This window comes from Megascapheus bottae, chromosome 5 (assembly GCF_031878675.1).
Source record: "Megascapheus bottae isolate mThoBot1 chromosome 5, mThoBot2.hap1, whole genome shotgun sequence".
Taxonomy (NCBI): domain Eukaryota; kingdom Metazoa; phylum Chordata; class Mammalia; order Rodentia; family Geomyidae; genus Megascapheus; species Megascapheus bottae.
The window spans coordinates 26,393,528-26,416,261 of record NC_143513.1 but is presented as its reverse complement, the minus strand read 5'-3'; the positions used below and the strand labels follow the sequence as shown (position 1 = coordinate 26,416,261).

Below are 22,734 nucleotides of genomic sequence, written 5' to 3'. Positions count from 1 at the left end.
AACTAACATTCACAATTGAGGATAACATTGATATTTCTTGAAAATTTAAAAGAAATAATAAATTGATTTAAATAAGCTTACCCCAATAAGAATAATGGGAGTTTTGCCAATTGAAAATATAACACACTGGATATTCTTTCAGATAAAAATAAAAGAGGGCCAATGAAGGAAACCACATAAAGAATAGTCACATTTCATTTTTAAATTATTTTATATAGTAATACTTACGAAGTTTTGTGTGTTCATATGTTGTAATGCAAAAGCCATAGACTTTGTTACAATAATGCTACAAAGGAGGGAGAGAATGGTGAGTGATGTTTGAGAATTAGTTTTGCACACTATAGAAATTAAGTTATAATATGTAACTGTATTTTCTTTTGACAGTATTGGAGTTTGAACTCTGGGCCTCCCACTCCTTAGACAGACTTTCTACTACTTGAACCACAATTCCAGACCATTTTGTATTAGTAATTTTTTTTCAGATGTGGTTTATGTTTGTGATTCACATATGTACATCTTCTTAGTAGCTGTGGTTACAGGTGTGTATCTCATGCTTGACCCTAGAGTTAATCTGTAGTAAATTAAGGTTTAGTTGTAACTACCAAACCACAAATAGGAAAAAATTTAAAACTAGAATAAAACAACAAAACAATGAAAAAGAAACAACAAAATTAATGGCTAAAATAAAAATATCTGCTTAGTAATAGAGAAGTCAATACTGGAAGAAGAGATTAATAAAGTTCTTTTTTTTCCTTTTATATTTTTTATTGTAATTAATAAAAGGGTTACATGATATTTGCCAGATAGAAGGTGCATTAATTCACATACAATGATACCCTTTCACATGTCTTGGTCCCCATAACCCTCCCCCCCACCCACCACCCCCCCCCCGTCTTGGTTTTCCCCCCTTCCCTATCAAATTTAAAATACCCAAATACAAATAAATTCAATATATCAGATAACAAAATGAGATACTGTAACAATATGAGATCCCAAGGGACAGCAAAGGAGATGAGAGACAACATAGTACATTAAGGACAACAATCATTCGTTATATGGCTTTTGTTTCAATATCCTGGAGGTCCTTTCAAATAGCTTCATACTATATGGCCTTATATATCAAGGTTTTGCTCTATTGCAGATCTCTGCTAGTAGAGCCCAAGGTTTCTACTGATTGTGATGAATGAGGGAAACCATTGAGCCTAAGTTCCTTTGAGTCTGGCTTACTTCACTTAATATGATTTTTTCTAAGTCTTTCCATTTCCTAACAAATGGGTGGATGTTTTTTCTGACAGCAGCATAGAATTCCATTGTGTACAAATACCACAACTTGTTGATCCAAGAGTAATAAAGTTCTAATGAGTACTGTAAATAAACAGCTAAAGAGCATGAAGACATTGCAATTATTCATAATCACATTGAATATGAACAGTTAAATGGTCTGGAGAATCAATAAAATGTAATGCAAAAAGAATCAATGAATAAATCAGAACATGTACATTCATCTAAGTGACACAATTTAGTTGTAAAGATATTACAAGATTCAAACTCAAATAATATACAAGAATAAATATTATGTAAAATTAGTGGGAAAGTACTCTGAAATAACAAATTGCTAGTAGACAAAGTAAGAACATAGCTAGCACCCTAAAATAGTACCATGTCATTTCAGATGTAAACTTATAAAGCAATGTTTATCATTTCAAATCAATACCAGAGGGAATGTTCTCAAAACTAACAAGCATATGAAAGAAATAAATCACAAAAGAAGTAATAAAAGAGATATTAAAATACTTTCAGATGAATAAAAATAAATTAATTTTGTAAGATACAGGTTGAGTGTCTGAAGAAAATTTGTAAGTATGAAAAATATGTATTATATTTTAAAAATGTCTCAAAATGAATAGCCTAAACTTTAATCAAAGAAGCAAAAAAATAGAGAAAAAGCTACCACAAACATAAAGGATATATTAATAAAATTAGATTACTCAGAAATAAAATAGAGAATATAAATGAGAATAATAAACCCAAAAGTAAGTTATTTTAAAAGTTCTATAACATGTACATTTATACCAAATTGAACCTCTATAATATCCCATACCTTTATTGCTGAAAGAAGGAATACTTCTAACATGAAGAACAAGTAAAAAATATCTGCTTTTGTCTTTTATATCCAGACAGAACGAGAAAAGAAATCATACACATTTAATGAGAAAAAAAGAATTTTTGGATGAGGAAAGATAGGGACAGCATGGAAGGGGAGATGTTGTTTAACATGCATAATCCTCACAGCCTGGCTTCTAGAATTAAAAACTCCTGTTACAAATATGTAAAAACAAACAAAACTTCATTTCCATTTGTAGACCACATCATATGCATTTAGAAACCATCACAGACACCCTGAAATGGGTATACTTAATGAATACACATTCCATATATAAAAATTGATTATATTTTCATAAACAAAAAGGAAATCATCTAATAATTGAATGAGTAAAGTCTTCAGGAACAGATTTTTATAAAAGATGCAAGGCCTACATGCTGAAAACCATGAATTATTGAAGGAAAGGAGAAAATATATAAGAAAAGGAAAGGAATCTATGTTCATGGTGTATTTGATTGAATATTATTTAAAAGGTAATATATTACTACCTAACTATCTAAGCTGGCATGTTGCAGAAACGGATGAAGAAACAAAACAAAAAATCAAATAAAAACTGAAGCAATGTGAAAGATCCAAATTACTGAAACATTTTTTTTCTAATAGTCACTGCCTTACTGTATAAATACTCAAAATGATCTAAACAAAAAATTTTAAGTGTATGATTCAGTATTTCTGCATGAAGTACAGTATTTACTGCAACTTTTTAAAACATATTTTTCTTGCTTCTTGGAAACTTTGTGCCTATTTTTAAGTAGTAACTAGTTTCCCTTCCCCTTAACATGGTAATTTGGGACAAAAATTACAACTTTCATTATATGATAAAAATAATAAATTTGTCAGTTGGTGTATAATTTATTACATATATATGTCACCATATATACACAATTTCAACAGAGATGGTCTTACACATACGCACACAAAACACATTAGGATTACAGAGGCATTATATTTTCTGGTCAGTTTTCAATGTTATATTTTGTTTCTGAGTTAGAAGACTTGTAGCCTCAATCCCTCTCAGACTATCTCTGCTCTTTTAGGGAGAGAGTTATAAGTCCCAGGAGACAGAAAGTCGAGGTCTGCAAGTTTTCTGTCACTGTGATAAATTTACTCATCTGAGGATCCTAATCCCTTGTTTTCCCCCTAAGTGTAAAAGCTAGCCTTGGGAAGATGACTTTTACAAGTGTCTGTAATAAATAGCACAGTTTCACTAAAGTTTGATCCCAGTCATTTAGTGATTCTACATTTATATAGTCTGAGCCAAAACCAAGGATGAGTGAGCATAACTTTGCTAGAAGAAACTTCTGTACCTTTGTCTCTTTCAGAGTGAAAGAGATTAACATTTGACAAGCACAGTAGGGGAATATATCCACTTGGGAGTCTACTCCCTCCTTCCTTCCCTAGCTCTCTCTTCTCTCTCCCCCCTTTTTTCTTTCTATTCTCTTCCTTCCTCCTTTCCTCCCTCCCTTCTTTCCTCCCTCCTTTCTTTTCTCATCCCTCCTTCCTGAGTTCTCTCTCTTCTCTTCCTCCTTTTTCTCTTTCTGTTCCCACCCTCTCTCCCTTAATTCCTTTTTTCTTTCCTCCTTCCTACCTTCCTTCCTTCGTTCCTTCCTTTTTCACTTTTTACATTTCCCCCTCCCTTTTCCCTTGTATCTCCTTCCCTCCCCTTCTCTCCCCCTTTCTCTCTCTTCTTCTCTTTTCCCTGTCTGTCTGTCTGTCTGTCTGTCTGTCTGCAAAGAGAATACTGAAAACTAAAGAAGTCATTTGTTAAACCCATACCTATAGTCGTCCATTTTTTGTGGAGCTCAGCATAAGTTATATCATTGAAAACATATGCACACACACATTTTGTGTCCTTTAACCTAAATGTGGCCAATGCTTTCATCTTTGTGATTGCCATCAAACTGCCTTTCAGGAGAGACTCCTAGTAGATTCTCTATTACAAGCAGTAGAAGTTCTAGAAAGTGTCATGTGGGGGCCAGGAGTTTGGCCTAGTGGTAGAGTGCTTGCCTAGCATTCACAAAACAGGTTTGATTCCTTGGTACCACATACATAGGAAAAAAAAAGCCGGAAGTGGTGCTGAGGCTCAAGTGTTAGAGCTCTAGCCTTGAGAAAGTCCAAGAACAGTGCTCAGACCCTGAGCTCAAGCTCAGGACTAGTAAAAAAAAAAAAAGAAGAAGAAGAAACTGTCATCTGTCGTGTGGTAGTGTGACTGAGTTCTTCTCAGGTTCCTGAGGCCTCTGTGGAGGTGATACTAAGGAAATGTAACCAAGAGCTGAATTTAAACTCTAATGAAAGTGTTGTACAACACCAAACAAGCGTCAACTGTCCTTAAAGAATTACAAAGGAGAGCTGATATCAGAGTAGAATTCATGGAATATCACTCTAGAAGTAAGGGGCGATGGACAACTGTTTGCAGAGTCTGAAACTGGGTGTTAAACGTAGTGTGGCAGCCTCCAGTTGTGAACACACAAGTGAGTGTTTCCACAGTGAGGTGGCAGTGATAGAGATATAAGATTCTTGGCCTCTTAGGCAGGCACACACACACACACACACACACACACACACACACACACACACACACAATAAAGGGACAACATACAGAGTTGATTAAAGAGAAAGTTCATCATCAACTGAAACAGCAGGCTCAAGCTCTGTGACTCACTAGCAAGTATGTGGTGACAATGGTTCCTTTTCCAGGGCTTAGGGAGTGCAGGAGTTTGGGGTAATGAGAGTGGGCAGATTATAGGAGATGAGGAATCATGGCTGGGCTGATTTTTTTTGGAAAGGCTCTGCACTCTTGTAAATTTACCATACCATAGTTGTGAATATACATATGAGATGCCACCCATGTGCTTAAAGTGTTAAGTAAGAGTTTACTGAGCAAAGGTCAGGATGTGGGTGCAGAGGATTCTGTTCGGCAAGTGCCTCTGTTGAGTTAGAATTGGTCCAGAGTTTCTCTTCCCTTTTGGGAGAAGTGGTAATTGCAGACTGAACTCTATTTCCCACTCAAGAAGCAATGTATATTTCCCTGGAGAAATAATTGGTTTAATTATTCACTCCCTGTTTAGAACCTGCCTAGAACCTGCCTCAACTAGCATGTGCTCTTGTAAAGACTTGAGTCAAACTGATCTCCAATACCACACTGAGTGCCCATTAAAGGAAACAGGAAGTCTGTTATTCAGAGTTTAGGTTTTATTCTGGTATGTGGGAAGTCAGTACAGCTAATCATTCTGACCCTCGTGTCTGGCACAGGAAGCAATTAGTCAAATTCAAAGATAGGTAAAAGAGTTATTTGAAATTTGATAGGGAAGGGGGGAAAACCAAGACGGGTGGGGGGTGTGGGGGGGAGGAGGGAAATGGGTACCAAGATATGTGAAAGGGTATCAATGTATGTGAATTAATGCACCTTCTATCTGGCAAATATCATGTAACCCTTTTACTAATTACAATAAAAAATGCAAAAAAAACAAAGATAGGTAAAAGAACTAGGAAAGTTTACTAGGAAATAAATGTCATGGGAAGTTGGCATTTTTAGCTCATCAAGAGTCACTGTCTGGGTTCAGACATGAGCATCCTTTTTAAACAAAGGAAGACTCTGAAGCCATGGGTAAACGTGTGACTATTTTAAGAGTATGCTAGCTCAAAACCTAGGTACATAAGGTCATATAGGATGAGACTAAATGAAAGGATCTCTAGGATAGGGAAACCAGAGCTCTGTCTTGTGTGATTGTTGTTCTGAATATACTGTTATTTCTCTTCTCTATTTTTGCCCTTTTGTTAATCTCATATTGTTCCTGTATCTGACTTTGTTCCCTGGTCTATTGTATATATGTTTATTTGTTTATTTGAAATAGGAAAGGAGAAGAGGAAAACAAGATGTTTGGGAGGCGGTGGGGAGGAAAATGAGGACAAAAACTTGAGAAGGGATTACAGTTACATTCGTCAGGTAGTAGGTGCATTACTTCTCACACAATGATACACCTTCTCAAGTTTTTGCCCTCATTTCCCTCCCGACCCAACAATAAAAAAATTAAAAAGAAAGAGTACCAGAGATAAGTGTTTCCTTGATTTTTTTTGTTGTTTTGGGGCCATGTGTGGTTCTCCTGTCATTGGAGAAGAGGTTACTGTTTTCCTCACTTGAGGGGAGCAGTCTGCTTACCCCGAGATAATTTTTCTGACCTCTGAGTGCAGCTTGATCATTCAAGGTAATTATCTTTGTGTAGGGGCACTTTTTTTTCTGAAAACCTGCTAATCCTTAGGAATGGTTGCCTCTTTATTTTGTGTGTGCTGGTTACTTATACTCAGGGCCTGCACCTTGTCTTTAAGCTTCTTGTATTCAAGTTCAGGCTTTAGCACTCAAGACATATATCCACTTTTGGCTTTTAAAAAAGTAGTTTATTGGAAAAAAAGTCTCACAAACTTTCCTTCCCAGGCTGGCTTTGAACCACATTCCTTAGCTTTCGGCCTCCTACTCAGTAGCTCCGATGAGATGCATATGCCACTAGCACCTGGCTTCATCTCTAATTTTTGATGAGAAGAGTTTAGCAGATGTGGGACATTCTACAATCATGCTTGCATGATAAATATTTCCAAGCAAGAGACAGTGGTGTGGGACCAGGAAGATTCCAGAGTTTTGCAAAGGTCTGTCACAGAAGATGACAGACCTAAGGATGCATGAGGTACTGAGTCCTTATAATACTTGTCCCTTCCGAAAACTCAATAGTAAAGAATTTAAGAGAAAGGGATGGGGAACCTTAACTCCAAGTCAGTTATGGACAGTAGAGAGAGAGGAGGACTGAAGTTCTCAGAGATAATATTATTTGCTGGTGTTTGCCTGACTCCAACGCCTGCCAGGTGACTAATTGCTTTTACAGAATCTACATATTGGATTCTGAAGATGAATAATAGGATTTCAGGTAGTAACCTCAGAATATGGTACTAGAATGTCCCTCTTCTCTTCCCACGGTGTCATGTCCCCCTGTCTGAATGAAAGGAGCCGCCATTGCCCTGAAGCCCCTTTTCTGTACCAAGGTTGTGCTCTTGCCACAGAGGAAGTGCCAGCCCTCCTGCTATTGTACAACCACACACTCAGGTGTGAGACCATGCACATTCAGAAATCACATGTCAATTTGGCCCCCTTGTCCAGGACTAGAATACCAGCAAGGAGGAAGAAGGGGGGAAGACTTCTTGATAGAGGCCTAGAAGGGATTAGAGGACAGTTTTGCAATAAAAGTAGGCTTTATATTTGTATCACTGAGCAAGATAAAGCCAATAAGCTAAGAAAAAGAAGACTCAGGCTGACCCCAGGTCATATATAAGAAAACTATTCACTCTGCATCTCAATGAAAATCTTTGGACTGCGTTTCATAAAAATTCCTCTTGGGTATATTGAATGTTTAGTCTTTAATCTTCACATTATTAGGATATCTCATGTCTCTTTCTGTTCCTGCATAGGTATCTTATTAACAACCTGGGAGCATCAGTGTCTTTTTGCTCGGAGTCAGATGTCATTGCTTCTAGAGAATCAAGTGTATTGTTCTAAAGCAACATCCTCACATTTCATCCTGCATTTCAGAGAGCTATGTACCTTGGTGGCTGTGGAAATGAGAGCACCCAGTTGACTTCAAATGCAGCATGATGATCTTGATCAGGGGAAAATAAAACCTGAGTCTCTAAATTCACTAGTGATGGGAAATCACATTAAAGGACCTGACATCACGTTTGTGAGTATTGCATCTGTTTCCATGGAAACCTGAGGAAGATCAAAAGCCTTCTGTAATGTTCAGTGGACAAAGTGGCCTTTGTCATCTTTAAAAGTGAATCTGTTAATTCACATGTGTAGCAAACTGAGGATGGAACTCCATAAATATTTTAAATAGTAATGTTCATGTGAGAGCTATGTTTTCCTCATGAATTACCATAACTTGAAAGTTCTGTCTCTGTCTGTCTGTCTCTGTCTGCCTGCCTGCTTCCCTCTCTCTATCTCTGTGTCTTTCTGTCTCTCTCTCTTTCTCTTACATACACACACACACACACACACACACACACACACACACACACACATATATAAAGTATAGCAGCAATTAGTTAGCCTGTAATGAAAGAGCAGAAGCTGTGAGTTAATGACAAGCAAACCAGGGTGTTCTAATAATAAACAGTATAGCCAAGTATCAAATGACAAATAATACAGAATTATTGAAACTGGAGGGCAGAAGTCTAGGAGTTCCACCAATCATGTCCCGCCACTCCCTTCTGTAGAGCAAATTAAGAAACAGATGAAGATTTTAGCAGTGGAAGCTGATGGTGGATTTCTCATATGCAGATAGGCACTCACTGCATTTTGGTGGTGCCATCTTTGTGCATGTCTATTGTACTATTTCAATTCTTCATGCTCTGGTGCACATTGTCTCATAATTTTCTTATTCTGTATTTTATAAGCTTCCATAATACCTATGTTTTAACACAAAGAAAATACACAGATTACTGTAGACTATATATATATATATACTTGGAGAAACAAATTAAGAAATACCAGTAATTAATACACGCAAGAAATATACATATTTAAGTACAGGAATGTAAGACTTCTATTTCATCTTTTCAAGTGTCTCTGTTTTAAAACAGTAAATATGAAATGCTTCTTTCATATAAAAAAAGAAACAGATGAAGAGCAGAAGTAGATTCATCACATGATTCACACAGTGTGGGAATGCTGTGGTAAGATAAAACTTCAGTTCTTCTTTAACCATTTTTAGGGGTACAAATATTTGCCTTAGGCTACATAGAAAGAATAACAACAGGAGATGGGGAAGGAAGATATGCCTGGTTAACACAGTCATAAGCCTGCTCAGAGGTGGTCTGAGGTGGTCAGAGTTGGTACTAGAGGTAGTCTGAAAGTCCATGTCTCAGGATAGTTAGTAGGCCTTGTTATGCTAAGAGTCACTGATGCTTGGCAAGCGTTCAGCTCTACTGTCAGCTCCTTACTGGCCTTCAGCTTGGTGGCCACATGACTGCAAGAGAGAATGACTCAAGAAACAAACAAAAAAACTAGACACAGATTGGAGAAGCCTCAAATACCTGGTGTTTATTCTGTTCCTTATTAGCTGATGAGTACATCTGTATTAAATATTTCTCAGCAAAAATCAATAAGTCTAAGTTATGTGGCATTCATAGTGCATTATTTCCTGAGGAAAATAAGGAAATAAGGTTGAAGATGTTGAAGGTGTGATACACATCAAGATACACTGCAATCATAAACTTTTCTGTTGAATGACAACTCATTTGTACAATTAACTAAAGAAAATCAACCAATATATATTTAAAATAGCAGTACTTCCAAGTATTAGAAGGAAAAACCAGTAATTAAAATTCTGATTTGGTAGTAGGGTCAGTGGTACCATTCCAGGAAGGATAAACTAATGGGTTAAACCCAAGTTGTTGAGGCAGTAATCATCACTGTGATAAAGTATTGTGATAAATGACAGATTACCAGCAAGAGATCTATGAGGTTGAATGGTAAGATTTTAAAGTAAGTGCCATATCCTAGGAAATGCAAGGACTTACATTTACTTTCTAGAGGAAGGGGGTTATGGACATAAAATTCAATGCATATTCTATGAAATTAAAATTTAACAGTTTTGATTTTGTTCAGTAATGTTTTGAAGTACAATTGTATACCAAAAATATAACATGTTTTAAAATACCCATTTTAATTAGATACAGAGCTCAATGAATTTTAAGAAATACATGAGCCATTGTAACAATATACAGAATATTTACTACTGTTAAACACATTCTTCATGCCCTTTGCTAGTCAAATACAAGGGACATGATACTGTAATTAATCATTGTTTGGTTTTATGGCACTATACAATTGAATCATTTATTCTAAAATTTTCACATAAGAGGAATTGAGCAATGTGTAGTACTAATTTGTTTCTTTCTGTCAGCATATTTTAAATATTTATCCTTGCTGTGTACATCAGTATGTTGGTTAATTTTACAAGTTAAGTAGTATTGATAGGCTGGAAATGTGTTTTAGTGGTAGAACATTTGCCTAGCAGGCTTGAAGCCCTGGGTTCAATTCCTCAGTACCACATAAACAGAAAAAGCCAGAAGTCACTGTGGCTCAAATGAAAACATGCTAGCCTTGAGCTAAACAAGCTCAGCACAGTGTCCAGGATTTGAGTTGAAGCCCAAGGACGGGCAAAAAAATTTGACTGACTTCAGTAGCATACAAATCTATATAGTTAGTATACTTTTGAAACCATAGCTGCAAATAATACTCAGTTTTATTGCATTTGCCAAGTCTATATAGAGATACATAAAAGAACATATAAATACAATTACATATTATATGTTTATATGCATATGGGTATATATAATGTACATATATATTTATGTACATATGCTTTATATATACTTAAACATACATAGATACTATATATGTCTGTGAATGGAAAATTGCATTGACTTTAGTTTAGGGCTAAATAATGTATGGTGTTTACATTCTTTTATGTGTCTTGGGTCCATACCTGGTAATGAATAGGTTGACCGCATATTAAGTATTTTATTTTTTTTGAAATGGTCAAACTTCTAAAAGTAGGTCTCATATGACACATGCACATGTTCCCCCAAATACAATATTTAAAATATGTTTAAAATTTTTATCATTCAATAGTTGCACAGGAGTTGCCATTTAACAGTTTATTGCTACAATATGTTTCCTCATTTTGCTTAATTTGTTGGATATACATTTGCTTTCCCCTTCTCTTCATTTGTCCATCTCTTTCCCTCAAATTAATAGGTGTTTAGCATTGTTGCTTTGGGTTTTCTTTATACAATTTATTTAACATTATATAAATTATTCAATTGATTTTTAAAAATTTTATTTTATAGGATTAGCTGTCAATGCTACAGCTGTCGATATACCAGTTTATACCCATCAGAATATACCAGTACATCAGTATATACCAGTTGATATACCAGTATATACCCATCAAGTAGTCTTGAGATTTTTTTTAGTCCTTTGTTTTTCCATATAAACTTAAAATCAACTTGTCTATTTTCCTGAGACTTTTTATTTGACTTGCATTGCATTTAATTTAAAATTATTTGAAAAAATAGTAATGATTATTCACAACTTTTGGAAGTTTATTGTAGATGATTATATTTATGATTTTACATATAGTTTTCAAATTTTATTTCTCATAATTTCTAAGACATATACATGCAATATAATTTAAATATTGAACACATACAACATTTACATATTTACATTTTTCCTATAACTTATTATATTTACTTATGTTACTTATGTTTTACACATTAATTTCAAAATTGCTTTATGGTCTATCAGTAATTTTATTTATTTGAAATTTCAAAAACCTTTCATAATTTTGTTTCTCAGTTCCTTTCTTAATATTTGAACTATAACAGTATTAAGGGACATATATTTTCAATCTTTATCTTTTCTTGTCAGGGTGCTGTACGGAGGGTTATAGTTATACATGTAAGGCAATGAGTATATTTCTTGTGGAACATTGTTACCCCCTCTGCTGGTTTTTCTCCCACTTCCCTTCCCTCTAGACATTCCCCATTCCAAGTTGTAACATTCATTTCCAACATATAGTCTTGTGACTATTGCTGTTGGATTAATTCATCCTTTGTCCATTGTCACTGTTTTGTTGTTCCCCTTCCCTTCCCTAAAGGAAGCATTTTTTTACATTCCATTAGTGAATTATTTATGGCAGATTTCTTTTTCTTTTTTTTGGTCTAAAACTTTCCCACTAAATTAAGCAAGTTTGGAAGCACTCTTAATGAACCAAGTTGCTTTTTGGCCTTAATGGATGTTATGTTGACTTGTGAATTGCATTGTATTATTGTGGTGGTCGGGTGGTGAATAGGTCAAGGTTCCACAGTGATATATGCTGTAGTGTGGTTCAGATAGTGTGGTATTATGCTGTGGCATGTAGGATGTAGTATGGTGTTGTGTGATACATTCTGGTGTGGTATAGTGCAGATACTAATAAATGGTTCTTTGCTGAATTGTATCAACCACTTCCAACAGAAATAACAAGGCTGAAAAAAAATTCTAGCAATAACAAACCAAGAACTGTTTCAATGTAACCCTGTATGAACTATTAATATACATTAAATCAATACAAAAGCCAAACAGGAACCAGAAACTTCTCCATGGGAGAATTATATGATCACCTGATCTAACCAGAACTGCTTATTTTCATCCTCTCTACCTGCTAAGTGTTGCCACTCCCTTGTCCAGAATCACACAAGTTATACTTCCTGTACTATGTTTTGTTTCATGACTTTGCCTACTTGCATTTCATCAATTTTCTTCATTTCTCCTCTTTCTCAAACATCACCAGCTCAAGCTGGGCATTTTGATGGCAAATTCTCTTCTTTTCCTTAGAAGTGATCTCCAAGGTCCTGGAGAAATGCTGGTGTTCCAATATATATATATATATATATCTTCCTCTACTCAGTGAGCAGTTGCTTTTCCTTTTTCTTTCTTTTTTAATGCAATGCTATTGTCAGGGTGATGGAGAGAGGAGTTACATTATATACATACATTATATTACCATATATATATATATATATATATGGTAATGAGTACATTTCTTGTTTTTGATACTACGTTCCCACTGAAGGCTTACCTCCGTGGCAGTGAAGGCTGAAAGCCATAGGGTTTTGACAGCTTTGCTTTCCCTAGTCATTTTGTAAATGTTGTACTTATCTCACCAAGGAACAGAGAGCTTATTGCCAGTCTGGGTGCTGAAAGGCTGGGTAGCCAAAAGACTGGACTTCATTGGGCAGGTACCTAAAATCTTTTGTGGCTTAGCTTTATTTCTATACATAATAAGAGTGACAACAATATTACATATCCTCTAGAGCTCAAAATTTGCTAGAGTTAGCAAATGGATACAGTGCATACATCTGAATATTATTCAATTCTAGGCTCCCTCTGTAGCTTCCATTTTGTTTTCTGTGGATTTGGGGAATTTTTTAGTTGACTGCACATTTACTACAGGTCAGCAAAATACTATGAGAAAATCATTGTCAAATCATATTCTATTTGTTACCTTGTGCCAGTGGAATAATTAAGCAAATTGCTTCCATTTGTGGAACTTCCATTTCTTTACCTTAGAAATTGAATCTGAGAGTTTAACAGAATTCTTAAAACAGTACATGCATGGCTTACTTGTCTGAAGTTTATGAGGCACCTGGATATTCACAAATATCATTTGAGAGAAAAAATGTAGTTACCCATTCCCCTGGGGCATTTTCTGATTTTTTTGAGTTTTCAGTATATTTTTCCCCAGAAACCTGTGGAATGTTCTGCAATTGAAACAACAACTGAACCCATGACATTTACAAATTTAATGGAGGAAACATATAGATTTTCAAAGAAATTTATAAGCTAATTTTGCAACATATTTAAAACCTCCTTGCTCATCTCTTATGTCTCTCATTGTTAAACTACACATTAAATAATTTCATAAAAGCTCAATGATAGTTCATATCGATGAATGACTTACACTTCACAAATATATTTAAGTATCATTAGCCAGAAGGAAAAATGTATGCAATGTAGAAGCAAGATATATAAATTTAACATCATGAAATATAACATGGTAGTAAAGATGTTAGAAAGAAACTATTATGTCCCATGATAATGGCTTTGTAAAACAGCAGAAATGAGGGGAAGACAGAGATGATTCATTCACTTATATTTTCACTTTGAGTTCAGGGGTGTAAAAACAGAACTAGGGAACAGTATCCTCCTTTCAATGGATTGGTTTTCTTTTGGAAGAATCGGAAATGCATTGCAAGGTCTTTTCATGTGGAGGCTCCTAGAGAAACATGGATTCAAAGAAGACATCTATGACAAATCAAAGGGATATTTAGCAAAAGGATATGTTCCTGGTGCAGGACTCTGACAATTTTGTTGATGACTACTTGAGTGAGTAGTGGCTCCTCCCTAGGTAAGAGATTATCCTTGTAGTTCATTGAGGCAACTCCTTCCACAACTTACTGATTTTGTTCCACATACTTGGTACAGAATGGAAGAACCAAAGACATATGGCACTGTGTCTTCATGTGGGTTAAGTAGGAGATGGACTCAAACAGCAACCATTTCACAGCAGGAGAGGGGAAGATGAAGGGCAACAGCAACATTTTATGGAGATTTACTATATGTTAATTATCATGGTAGACTCTTCAGTGCCTCATCTTTACTGCACATCTTTCATCACTAAGAAATACAAACTCAGTTATAAATGAGGAAGCCAATCTGTTGAGTACACAGCTAAAGAAAAAGGAGGTAAAAAAGAATTTTCAGGCAAAAATGACTCTTCTCTGGGATTTTATATGAAATCAGGGTAGAAAAGCTGCTGTAACTTTGTTTGGCCCTTTGTTCTCCTTGGTCTTGGCTGTACCTCAAATGCCTCTCCCTTCATTGACATTACTGTCAATGAATGGAACAGTTTGAGAAATGTAGAATCTCAGCAATGCTGAATCTCTTTTCCCTAGTATATTTACTCTCTTTAAATTAACAATAGAGTAGTATTCCAAGCATGGATGGGTATTGATATTCATGTGTTAGTTGTCATAATCAGTGATCAATATGATTTTCAAGATGTTTTTCAGCCATAAATTTGTGCTTTAGGAGACTTTCACCATATGAATATGAAGAGTATATATAAACAAATGTATTTGCATATTGTGTCTCATTTAGCTCTTTGGACCTCTGGGTGTACTAGGGAGAAACTCAAGGCTGAGGACTGCTGGACACCCGCTCATGCAGCTCTTCTATCATTTATTTTAAAAATATAATATTAAATTTCTTTGCAAAAATAAATTTCAGTTTATGATTTACCACGTGACTCACATATGCTTTTTTTCCTACAAATATTTGGGCAGCTATTTGTGCACTTTCAACATCTAAATAACTTATGAGGCTTTCTAGGCTAGTGCTTCATTGGTAATAGTTTTAGCTACTACTTTTTTAAAGCTGATACTAGAGCTTGAATTCTACATTTAAGCTCTAGTCTTTAATATTTTACTCAAGGCTGGAATTAAACTGCTTGAGCAGCGACTCCAGTCAAAGCTTTATTTTGGTGGTTAATTAGAGATAAGCTTATCATGGACTTTCCTGCCCAGCATGGCTTCAAAATGTAATACTTAGATTTCAGCCTTCTGAGTAACTAGAATTGCAACCCTGAGCCATTAGTGCCTGGAAGTAAACTCTTATTATTTGTCTATTTAGGTTTTATACTACTTTATAGACATGACTGAATACTGCATTTTAGTGTCCCAATTTTTCCTTTATATGAAAAATGTGCTATAAAAGGCTTTCTGAAAATTCTTCAAATATATAATCTGTTTACCTTATTCTCAAGGATAGGGTTTAGATATGCTTAGTATTCTTGACCTATGTAATAAATTATTTTGTAACACAAGTCTAACTTTGGGATCACAAATCAAATTTTCATTGTGTCATCTTAGTTTGGCAGGTACCTTCACTTTATAACTAAAGAGATATGATCCAACCAAGGAAAGTAAAGGATCAGCTTTCTCTGGGGTCAGAAATTGTTAAGAAATTAATGTGCATTGTAATGAGAGACCAGATATACATGGAAATGTTGCTCTATCTGTTGTAACTAAACATGCTCTTATTTTCTTCCTTTTTCTTCTCCTTCCGGATTGTGTGAAGACCTCAGAAAACTAAACCTTCAAAAAAATCAATAACCCAATTAATAAATGGGCAAAGTAGTTAGAGACTTCTCAGAAGAAGAAATATAAATAGTCAATGTATACATAAAAATGCCAGAGAACTGTGGCTCATGTTTGTCATACTAGCTACTCAGGAGGCTGAAGATCATAGTTCTAAGCCACCCCAGGCAGGAAAGTTCATGACATTCTTTTTTTTCATATATTTTTTATTTTAATTAACAGAAGGGTTACATGATGTTTGCCAGATAGATGGTGCATTAATTCCCATACATTGATACCCTTTCACATGTCTTGGTCCCCATTTCCCTCCCCCCATCCCCACCCCTCATCTTGTTTTCCCCCTTCCCTATCCAATTTCAAATAACCAAATACAAATAAATCCAATATATCAGATAACAAAGTGAGATACTGTAACAACATGAGATAACCAAGGGACAGCAAAAGAGATGAGAGACAACATAGTACATTAAGGACAACAATCATTCATTATATGGCTTATGTTTCTATATCCTAGAGATCCTTTCATTCTTGTCTCCAGTTATCTTCCAGGAAGTGGCACTGTGGTTCAAAGTGTTAGAGGGCTAACTTTGAGTGGAAAAAATCTCAAGAAAAGTGCCCAAGCCCTGAGTTTAAACCCTAAAACTGATAAACATGTCTGCCGACAATGTAATTAAATATGGTATATGCAAGAGAGAATCCTATATATAACTTCTTTAAACAACTAATTTGAAGTCTAACAAATAAATACCAGGAAGCTGGTACTTAAGGTGTCTGGGGGTAGGATGATATCAAAAGGAGTGAGGACAAATGAAGAGAGGAAGGGTAGGAGCATGTCATTATAATATTCAATGTATGTACAAGAAAGGGGACCAGAGAAGATTGAAAGGATACATGGGGTTGGAAGAGATGTGAGAGAATGATGAAAGGGATGAGATTGATCTAGATGCATTGTGCTCATAGAATGACTTGTCGAATTGAAACTCTTTTGTAGAACTACTGTAAGATAATAAAATTATAATTTACAAATTATAAAGGAATATCTTTTATAATTGATGAGAAATCAAATGATTCTTAAAGTTCCCATTTTGTTTCAAGAAAGGCTTGGCTGGGAGTTTGGCAGAGTAGTAGAGTGCTTGCCTAGCATGCATGAAGACCTGGGTTCAATTTCTCAGTACCACATACATAGAAAAATCTGTAGTGGTGTTGTGGCTCAAGTGGTAGAGCACCTTGATAATGCCCAAGGTCAGTACTCAGGACCTGAGTTCAAGCCCCAGGACTGGTTTAAAAAATAGAAGAAAGGCACCAGGTTATGGATTGACCATTTATCTGAGGAACATTAACTTATTGTTCCCTCACCTCATTTGTGGATACCTCCAATAAACAAGGATGGCTAAATTAAATTTTTTCTGTGCCTTTCTGATCACCATAATAAGGAACAAAGCATTGTTACTGACATGTTCAGGTGCCTTTCTCCCATTAATGCTCAGCACCATCAATGTGGGACCACTTTACCTGTCTCTTCCACAAAGTTCCTTGTTTCCTAATCCCATATGTTATCCTTTTGAGTGATACATATAGTCAGTAGAGTCTCGGGATATTGTATAGGTAAATGCATTATTGTGTTACCCATGTCATTATGTCTTTCTTCTGCATCCCTGGACTTCTCCTTGTCTAAACTCATTCTAGTTAGAATCAGGGATTGTGGGACCCTCAGGTAGCATCCATCTTCTTCTCTTTGTCTTCATGGCCACAAGGAGAGTGGTTTGTCTCCATGCTGCACCATGGACTGCCTCACTTCTGGCTCTATCCAGCAGATACCTGACAACAGAAAAGGATTATTCTAGACATGCATTCATTGCCAAGAGTTCTCTCTATCTCCACTTTCAGTGGGCAAGAGAGTACCTTTTAGCTTGAGGTGTTTTCAGTTTACAGAGGAAAGAGCACATTCTAGGAGGCAGATAACAAGAAATGAGGATGTAGCAAAGTTGAAGCTCATTAAAGGAACAGGTACTCACCCTGTCTTTGGTGAGGGTCCCCATGTGATGTCAAGCACTTAGTATCCTGTGTAGAAAGGAGAGAGAGAATGTGCAAACCAGTAGTTTTCCACTGGCATCAGGCTTTCACCACATGCGCCATCTATTTATTCTTCCTATATCCATAATAGCTCCCATACTGCGCTAGGGCCTCACCCCTCACCCCAGTCCATGGTGGAATGAAACCTCAAAAGTGGTGAGCCAAAAATCAGCATTTCTTCTTTAGTAATTAACTATTGCAGTTATTTTGTGTAGTGACAAAAAACTGTTCGACTCAAACATGCAAATGCGTTTAGTTCTAATTAGACTTTTTTTGGACCTTTGGTGGAAACTTCAGTCTTCCTGTCATGATCTCATATTTTGGACTGATTTTCAAATTGCTCAAGGTAATATAGCTTTCTCTATTCCCTGCAGAATTTTTCCTCCTTAAGCAGTACTGTGAATTGAATTAACAGCCTCATGCTAGGTAAATCCTCTATCACTTCAGCCACATCTAAGTTCTTTTTTGATTTAGTTATTTTCTGAGTAGAGTGTTACCTTTTGCCTGGGCCATCCTGGACCATCATCTTTGTACTTATGCCTATAATGTAGCAGAGGTAAGAGATGATATGCCATCATGCCCAGCTGTGTGGAGGGGTTTGCTAACTTTCGCAGACTGGAATTTACAGAATTCACGATCCTCCTGCTTACTTTTTAAAAATTATTGTATTTCATTGTCGGGATGTATAGAGGGGTTACATTTATACTCATCAGGTAATGGATGCATTACTTCTCGAAACTTGATCTCTGTTATCATGTTTTTGTCCCCTTTTTCCTCTTCCCACAACCTCCAATCTTGTTTTTCCTCTTCTCTCCTGAGTAGATGGAAAAGATTTAGTAATCTTTATTTATTTTTTTACAATTTTCAAGTTGATATTGATATTGTTATCATTTCATTCTTCACTTTACAAATGTTTTCTATTTCATCATGTCTTTTACTCTATGCATTTATTTTTCAATACTTTATCAACCCAACGTGTCCAACCTTCTACTGGTTTTAAATTTGTCATTTATCTTAAAACAACAAGCTCTTTTGGGTCCTTTGAGGGCATTTAAAACCATTTAATAGTTTTCAAAAATTTCAAAAATGAATTTTACCCATTATCCAAACCCTACCTATATATACCACAGAGATTATTCTGAGGCCCTGTGGAAAAGAAAGAGGACCAACACTATTTCAAACTGAGTATGTTACCACATTATCAGGATGGCAGTTTTTATTTTTCAATTGTATTTTATTGCCGGAGTGATGTATAGAGGGATTACAGTTACATTTGTCAGGTAGTAGGTACATTACTTCTTGAACATTAATACCTCTTCCCATGTTTCTCTCCCATTTTTCCTCCCCCTTCTCCTTCTGAATCATCTTGTTTTTCCCCTTCCCTTCCCTATTTCAAATAAACAAATTAATATATATATAATATATATAAGATACCAAAGTCAGATACAGTAACATAAAATAAACCATAAGGTTAAAAATGAGAAAAGAAATAACTTTGCATAGTATATTAAGAAGAATAATCACAAAGATAAACCTCTTGTTTTTATTTGTTATCTAATGAAAACTATTTTGATGAAAAATCTACAGATTATTTAAAATTCACATTTTATCCATATCTATATCTATATAGAAAACCATTAGGTTAGGATTACTGGGATTTTTAAACATATAACATGAATAGTAGCCACAGAGTCTAGTGTACTACCTCAGGTGTATTATTTGCTAAGTAAATGGTAGCCATTATTTTTCTTTCATATTGTGTTGAGTGCTGATGGAAATAATGCAGTTTACATTAAGAACAAGATTCTATCAAATCAATTTCTTAAATTGTAAAGTTACATAGAAATTAAATCAGGAGTCTGGATGCATGTTGATGCCACATTAGATTGTGTCTGTTGCTATGCATTTGGAAGAAGACACATGCCAAGAGATTTAGGGGGTCAGTATTCCCCTGAATACTTACAGTTTTGAATATCCAAAGTGTTAGATTGAATCATGTGGCAGAGTTATTTAGAATAGTTTCTACAATCTTTCCTCAAGTATCTGAGCATACTGATTTGTGTATAATGCAGGGTGTCATGTGTAATATTACCAGATAAGCTTGCTGCCTCTTCCCAGAGAGTGCTATGTGCTCTGTATGATTTTCAAAATAAAAACCATAGGTGGGAGATTAACCAGAGCATCTAAGATGCTGCCATTTCCTTCAATCATGTCTGTGATAAACCATACAACACTGTGATCATAATCTTAATTCAGTAAGTAGAGAAGAATGTAATTCACAGACTCACACTTGAAGAAGCTTTCCTTGATTCGAGGCAAAGAGAAACTCAAGAGCTTGCCTGAGAACTGGATCTTCAGTCCACCTTGGACTAGCCACACTTCACTGCATTTGAATGATGTGCTTGTTGAACAGTTCTATGATTTCCTCTGACCTCAGAAAACCAGTTCTACACTACAGATAGCCATGGTGTCCAATGCTAATGTGCCATCGCCTAAGCAGTATGTGCTTTCCTTGGTACATGCAAAGAAATAGTCATTCTGAATTGGATGAGTCATGCTCTAACAAGATGTTGGGTGTTCCCCATAATAGGATATTTAAGGAGAAGTTGTCCACTCTTTGCAAACAGTATGCCAACAGTGCTCAGAAAACAGGGCGAGGCTATGTCCACAGTATGCCAAGTTCGCAAGTCTGAAACAAGAGATCTACCTGGATGTTAGGATACAGGTATATATATGCTCTTTGATTGAAAATGAAATCAAGCAAATTCTCTATACACATACACAAAATTTGAGTTGAAAAATACAACAAATCAAGAGTGTGTTCTATAGGAGTTTGAGGACAGGCATCTTCTTTTAATTTAGAATTTCTGAACTCTCAGCATGTTTCATAAAATTCCTGACTCAAATTTTTATACATTACCTATGAAAGAGGCAGGATTATAATATTTTGTCCTCAAGGTTACTGTGAAGATCAACTGTCAGCAATTGAAAATTAGGATATATGATATGATAAATCATTAGTCTCTTCAATAAATTATAAAGGTGCATGAAACTCTGACAGTGATATGAATGAGAAAAGAATACATTGGAGTGATTTTGAAGAAAGGGTTCACACAATGTTGGTGAGTTCCTATTGAGAAAGTATCAAGGGTGCTGGAAGTATTAAAGTTGATTATATATCTTTATATCCATATCTATAACTATGTATATATATATATATATTCTTGCTTCAAAGTCAAGGACTTCTGTGATCATCAGCCAGTATGGCATCCAGAATCTGATTATAAAGGAAGGTGATAGGGAGCACTGTGAAAACTGGGTAGCTGACCAAAAGGCCTTGCCTTAATTTAATGAATAAATTAGCTCCAGGCAGTAACATAGAAGCATCTCCTTATAGTTTCTTTAGGGATTCAAGGTCAGAATGTGATATCATATACGTGAAGGAATTGCTTTTACTGATAACTTGATAACTAGAAATGCAGTTGCAAGAACATGATGGATTAATTTTATTAAGCTCTATCAAAATTATTTTCTGCTGAAAATTTTCAGATACATGTGATTTCTTAATAAATATTTGCTGCACAAGAAAGAACCTTAACTCACATTCGTGAAGATTGCTCATTCTGAAGTGGGAAAAACAGGCTTGTCATCTACAGCATGCAGTTGTTTACTCTAAACACCAGCCAAGATAGCTAATAAATGCAAATTATGAAGACACACAGAGGCTGCCTTTGCTTAAGAGAACTTGCAGAAAGCATCAAGGGTTTAGTACTCTGTAGAAATGCTGGGAGACTTATATAATGGAGAAGCAAGAGCCTCCTAATTTGGTGAATTCTGTGGGTGTGTACATGTGAGTGTGTGTGGGGGGGAATATTAGCACCTTCTTATTAATTATTCTGGATAATCAATGTACTTACACAAATCCAAAGGATTTGTTTTTTTTTTCCTTTTATAGCCAATTAGGTTATTTGTCAGGTTACAGGGTCAGAGCTTGAAACTTAGTCTTTGACATGTAAATGAATCATTTTTGTCTACATCTCCTAGAATAATTTCAATAAGCTCACAGAATGTTTGTGTCTAGCAGCTTTCTTCAAATCTATGCCTGATAGAGGTTCTTAATATACAGCCTATTCTTTTACCCAGACATATTTATTTTGCAAAAAAGAAGCCCAAACTCAGTAAGACCAAATCTCCAAAAGAATCTTTATAACACTGTAGAATTAATTCATCTGAAATTGGAATTTCTCTACAGGCCAGCTCCTCCTGATTATCCATTGAACAAGGAAAGGTATTTTTAAGGTACTGAGAAATCTTGTTCTCTAGTACTCCGATTTACCTCAAATTGCAAGTCAACTAGCACAACCAGCTCTATCCTCACTGCCTTCTTGGATGTGGCTGGACAATTTGGCTAATAGTTCATTTATCCATCATGAACATTATCTTCACTGCATTCTTTGTACTTGAGCCAACATGGTGGATTCCAAGCACCATGAAAACAAGTTTTGTTGCTGAAGTTAACACTGGTGAAAAGCCACTAAGACATTTCAGTCACGTTAGTGATGTGCTGGGAAAGGCTGAATCACCAGAGGATCACAGAAGAAAGAAATTATTGTGGACAATCCTGGATAGAGAAAGTGACTGTTTATGTGACAAAGCAACACTGCTCTCTCCCAATTCTGTACTAATCCAGTAAAGCAATACTTAATTACCTTATTTTGCGTAACTGGCATGAATGTACCAAGGTT

At 35.6% G+C, this 22,734-nt stretch overlaps 1 long non-coding RNA gene across 1 annotated transcript in view; it reads left to right on the top strand.

The window, feature by feature from the left end:
- LOC150063147 (uncharacterized) overlaps window positions 1–22,734 on the top strand; it is a 52,621-nt gene that overhangs the window by 15,343 nt on the left and 14,544 nt on the right. The window contains exon 2 of the long non-coding RNA XR_016535404.1: window positions 7,740–7,887. This is a non-coding gene — a long non-coding RNA (uncharacterized LOC150063147). The remainder of the gene's footprint in view (window positions 1–7,739; window positions 7,888–22,734) is intronic.